The sequence below is a fragment of the Grammomys surdaster genome, unplaced genomic scaffold (assembly GCF_004785775.1).
Source record: "Grammomys surdaster isolate TR1022 unplaced genomic scaffold, NIH_TR_1.0 126039, whole genome shotgun sequence".
Classification (NCBI taxonomy): domain Eukaryota; kingdom Metazoa; phylum Chordata; class Mammalia; order Rodentia; family Muridae; genus Grammomys; species Grammomys surdaster.
The window spans coordinates 5,372,974-5,378,973 of record NW_021620852.1 but is presented as its reverse complement, the minus strand read 5'-3'; the positions used below and the strand labels follow the sequence as shown (position 1 = coordinate 5,378,973).

The window sequence follows — 6,000 nt, the reverse complement described above, 5'->3', positions numbered from 1 at the left end:
CCCCCCCAATCCCCCCCCACCCTCAAAATTCCCACTCCCTGGGGCATCCAGCCTTCATGCAGTCAAGGTTCTCTTCTTCCACCTATGCCCAGCAGGGCCCTCCACTCTTACATATTCAACTGAAGCCCTGGATCCCTCCCTAAGTGCTCCCAGGCTGGTGGTTTAGACCCTGGGAGCTGTGGTTGGTTGGTATTGTTGCTCTCCTCATGGTGCCTCAAATCCTTTCAGCTCTCCTTCAGTCTTCACTCTAACTCCTCTATTGAGAACCCCATGATCAGTTCAATGGCTAGTTGTGAACATCTGCCTCTGAGTATGTCAGACTCTTGAAGACCTCTGAGGAGATATCCATATCAGGCTCTTATCAGCATGCACTTCCTGACTTCCACATCAGCATCTACCTTTGGTGATTGCACATGGGATAGATACTCAGGTGGAGTGGTCTTGAGAAGGCCCCTCCTTCAGTTTCTGTCCCTCACTTTGTCTCCATATTTGCTCCCTTGAGTATTTTGTTGTTCCTTCTAAGAAGGACCGAATCACCCCCACTTGGTCTTCCTTCTTTATGGGCTTCATGTGGCCTGTGAGTTGCATCTTGGGCATTTCAAGGTTCTGGGCTAATATCCAATAATCAGTGATTGAATACCATGTGTGTTCTTTTGTGATTGGCTTACCTCACTCAGGATGATAATTTCTAGTTCCATCAATTTACCTAGGAAACTCTCGAATTCATTGTTTTTAATAGCTGAGTAATACTCCATTGTGTAAATATACCACATTTTTTTGAATCCATTCCTCAGTTGAAGGACATCTGGGTTCTTTCCAGCTCCTGGCTATTATAAACAAGGAGATTCCTCAGTTGAGATTTCTTTGTTTAGCTCTGTACTGCATTTTTAAAATGTGTTTTTTTTCATTTTCTGAAGTCTAACTTCTTGAATTTGTTGTATATTTTGGATATTAACTCTCTGTTAGATGGAAGGTTGGTAAAGATCTTTTCCCAATCTGTGGGTTGCCATTTTGTCCTATTGCCAGTGTCCTTTGCCTTACAAAAGATTTTCAGTTTCATGATGTCCCTTTTATCAATTGATTTTAGAGCTTGATCTACTGGTGTTTTATTCAGGAGATTTTCCCTGCTGATAATGTGTTTGAGGCTACTTCTGACTTTGTCTTCTATTAGCACAATTTTCTTCAGTTTCTCAATCTAAACACTATAGGCATTTAAGCATTTCTTATTCAGGAGCACTTCCCAATGCGTTCAACATTAGGAGATTTTTGTGACCCACAATTGTTAGATTCAGGCTATACTCCTAAATTATATCAAGTGAAATGTTTTCAGAAATTAATATTTCCTAGGGGACATTCTCAGTCTTGCTGGAGACCTATAGGCACAAACAATGAAGTTGCAATATGGATGTGAGTAGTTACAAGTGCAACACTGAAAATAATCTTACTCTGTTGATAGAGAGAATCAGATATAGATTGATTTAAAATTCTGGTCATAGTCATACGTCTGTGTCATTCATTTAAACTAGTATGCTAAACTTTTTAAATATCTTCCCTCCTTAATTGTCATCATAACACATTTAATATCATTTTCTTTTTAACATCTTACTGTACAACTAATTGTACATGCAGTGTTGAATAAAATTATTTTCATATAAGTATACATCATAATATATAATATACTGACTACATTCTCCCAACTCTCATATCCTCCCATCTTCTCACACAGCTTGGCTTAGGATGGTCCCCTCTTTTTCACCATATGAGTTTGCTCCTACTTTAATCTCACACACACATACATATATACACAGACACACACACAAATACACATACACACAATTTTATGTATCTATATAAAAATCTAGTAACCACATATGAGGCAGAAAATCATAATACTTGTCTTTTAAAGGCTAGCTTACTTTGCCTAAAATGATTATCTCTCATTACAAATGTTAACCTACAAAAGGCATTTCACTGTTTAATGCCTAAAAATTATGCTATTTCCATCAATTTGTACATATTTTGACAACTAGGCAGCTTGCATAACATAGCTGCTGTAAATTCTGATGTGGTCAACACTGCTGTGCATGTATCTTTGGGACATGCTGACTCTGGAGTTGTATAGAAGGGTCATGTAATACATTTCACTTTAGATTTATGAGGAAACTTTATATTGGTTTCCATAGTGGCTTGGACTTGCTTACTTTCCCATAGCAGCGTATAAATGACCACATCTTCACTAGACTTTACTGTCCTTTTTGCATTTTTACTGATTAAATGTTCTTTGTCAGTTTCTCACACTGAATTTAGTGTATTCTGTTAGTCCTCATCCTCCTGCTCATATTATTCTCCCCTACTTTCGGCTTATTCTCCCTTTTCCCACAATCCTGCTTCTTTGCTTGTTTTTATGACTTTCTGATCTTAACCAGGAACATGTGTCTGCCTACAGGTTTGAGACTGAAGTAAGGATAAATCTCAGGATGGTTTAGTTATCATTTCTTTGATAATTTGTTCATTTACTTATTTGCCATTTGAACTTCAACTTTTAAGAACTGACTTTATTAACACATTTACTTTCTTGTTTAGGGTGTCAATTCTGTCAGATATACACCTTGAGAGGCTTTTATTCCATTTTTTAGGCTAACTTTTCACTTTCTTACCCCTTTCATTTGCTGTAAACTAGCTTCGTAATTTCATCTGACTTCATTTATAAACTCTCATCATTATATTACTAAGAAGCTAGAGTCATATCCAGAAAACTCTTGAATACCTTGAGTTGTTTTACTCCTACTTTTCTAATAGTTTCAGAGACTGATGCTTATTTCAGAGATTGATGCTCTTTTATTGAAAACACTGATTGACATAAAGTTAACTTTAGTGCAAGGAATGATATAAAGTTTCATTCAACTCCACATGGATGTCAAGGTTTCTCAATAAACTTTTAAAAGAGGATTTTCCCACTTCCATGTGTATTTTTAACTGTTCTGTCAAAAATCATGTGGCTGTTACTATATTTGTTTAATATGAGCCCTATGTTTTATCCAGTGATCTGTGTGTCTGTCTCTGTTCCAATGGCATGTTGTTTTTGTAGCCATAATGCTGTGATACAACTTGAAATCTAAAATTATGGTAATTCTAGCAGTATTTTGTTGGACCAGGATTTCTTTTTTTATCAAGAGATTGTTGTTTTTGTTTTTATGTAAATTTTTAAAGATATTTTTTTTCTATTTCTGTGAAGAATGTGATCGAACTTTGTTGGGGATTGGATGGAATGTGCAGATTACTTTTGATATGCTCACTCTTTCCCTACTAATGACTATTAAGAGTCAAATGTTCCTAATTATATGCTAATTTTATAATATTTAGGTTTAGAATAAATAGTATACAATAACTTTCAAGACTGTGTTTATATAATATGATATCATAGATTAGATATATATAGTTATATATACACACATATATATATATGTATACTGTATGTCTAGCAAATACTGCATTTTGTACCTAAGAGTTTCTGTTGTCCCTTCTTAGCTAATCTTATCTTCTTTCATCTCTCTATTCTAGAGCAAGCTTATGGTTAACATCAAATTCGTTGTTACAAAAAAAAAAAAAACATGTTAACTGTGAGCCACATATATAAATGTATCTTTTAATGGTAGTTTTCATTTTGATCTATTTTTTAGACAGAATATTTTATTCCAACCTAGAGCTGAGTCTGTATAGAGATAACTATACCACATGAGCAACATGAGTCTCTGACCATCACCATTCCATTACCCACCAGTCAGTGCTGAATCTGGGCTGACTAGTCAAAGGCCATAGCCTTCATTCCTGCTGACTCTCTTATGCAATTTGACACCTATGATCATTTTATTGCATTTTTGAATGAAACAGAGAGTAAATACTCACACAATAAAGCTTAGCTTTTTTTCTTTACAATAAATTCAAACAATAAATGGTATCAAAATACTAGCAAAAGCAAAGTGTATAGTCCTTCAAAAGGCCAGATACATTATTTACTTTTAGGTAAGTTCAAATAATGCCTTAATTTTTTTCAAAGTCTATGTTCAATTTAAAGAACAGTTAAAAATCTGAGTATAGTGTTCATTGCAAGTTCCCCAAAAGTGAATTGTTTTGTAACAGAATATAAATAAGCTAAACATAATGATGCACAAACATATAATTTGAGAGAAGTTGCTAAGAAAGCATTTACATTTCAAATGACATATTCAATAATGTTTAAAGTATATTAAGTAGTATATTGAAAAATGACAATCATACATAAAGTACATTTAATATAATTTGTTGGTTTTAAGTTCCATTTTCTTCTAATGAATTATTTTAGGTATTGTGATAGTTCACAGCTTTTATTTCTATTTTTATACATACATGTCTCACATGAAAACGCACACTTTAATGAGTACTATGAAAGGTCTAGGGTAAATGTTCCTAATCTTAGATAGAGTATAATAATTAGTAATGATTCTTAAATACACTTTCTGCCTGATTATATTTGAAGATTAGCTTAATGAATTGTCAGTGCATTTTCTGTTAAAGCTATGAATTACTAAAATGGCAAAAGTTTCACGAAAAATGGCTACTAGTAAAATAAAATGCAAATTAAATGCAGTAATGTGATTTAAATAGTGAGGTAAAAGGAAATTAAAATTCTCTTTATATCTTTTAGCTGTAACATGTAAACATTTGGCATAAAAATTTTGATATGACTAAATTGAAATCTAATTATATTTCTCAATTAAATGTTAGAAATAAATCACATAACATATTGAAAGTGTCATGAAGTAAAATAATTTTAAATTATTATATATTTATATCATTGTGACTGTCTGCATTAGAAGCAATGTATTGCAACAATTTCCCAGGAGGCCATCAGGTCTCAGCTAGAGTTCCCAAGACTGAAAAGAGCAACATGCTGTGAGAGACTTCCTCTTAGTTTATGTTGCTTTATAGAGCAATGGTTTCTTTATTTCAATATACTTATTTTAGAAAATTATGAAACTTCCTTTGACTAGATAATGATCTGCCATATCCTGTCCCTCTCAGGTATTATTTCAATAGATGAGCAAATATTCAGTTTAGGCTTTAGCTTTGTCATATGAGGATCATAGGAATAATAATTTCTATACTACACTAGATTTTACTTAAGGTTTTTCCTATCATCTATGTAAAACTTTAAAAAGTTTCAAATTTTAAATCCACACTCCTCATGAAATACGCACATATCTGAATTTACTCAACAATAAGTTTGAATTCCACTGTAGAAGAGTGTATATTTCCTATTGTCAGATTATCCTGGAAGATGAACATAAGAAAGTAGAGAAATGTTTCTTAATAGAATGTGCAACAAGCTCCCTCTGCACTAGTGTGACCATCATATGTACATGTACAGAAAGACACACACTCTGTGTCTCTGCCTCTGCCGCTGTCTCTCTTCATCTTTCTCTCTTTCTCTTTTTCTCTCTCTACACACACACACACACACACACACACACACACACACACACACACAGTTTCTCTATGAAACAACTCAAGTGCACATTTTTTCCAAATTGTTTTATCAAATGAAAAATGAAGTGATAATTAACAAATCTACAGCACCAAGTGGTACAATCATATTTTAGTTTCATTTCCCTTCATAAACCGCAACTTTTACTCAAAAATGGTGACTTTAAAAAGCGTGCTCTATGGGGGCAGTAAGATGGCTTGATGGGTAGAGGCAAGCCTGGCAACCTGAGTTTCACCTGCAGAACCCAAATGAAAGATGGATTAGAGAAATGATTCAACAAAATTGTTCTGTGGCTTACATATGTGCACCTTGTGGCATGTATACACCCCATAATCTACACACTCAGAGATACAAATAAAAAATTATTAATCATCTGCCTCAGTAATAACCTCAACTATTTTCAGCTAAAAGCCCCTGAAAGCATAAGAATAGTGACTGACTTATCAATCATAGCACTTTCAGAATTAAGGCTTCTG

At 33.9% G+C, this 6,000-nt stretch overlaps 1 protein-coding gene across 3 annotated transcripts in view; it reads left to right on the top strand.

The window, feature by feature from the left end:
- The window catches only part of Fstl5 (follistatin like 5), a 527,925-nt gene that overhangs the window by 198,482 nt on the left and 323,443 nt on the right, over window positions 1-6,000 (top strand). The window lies entirely within an intron of this gene.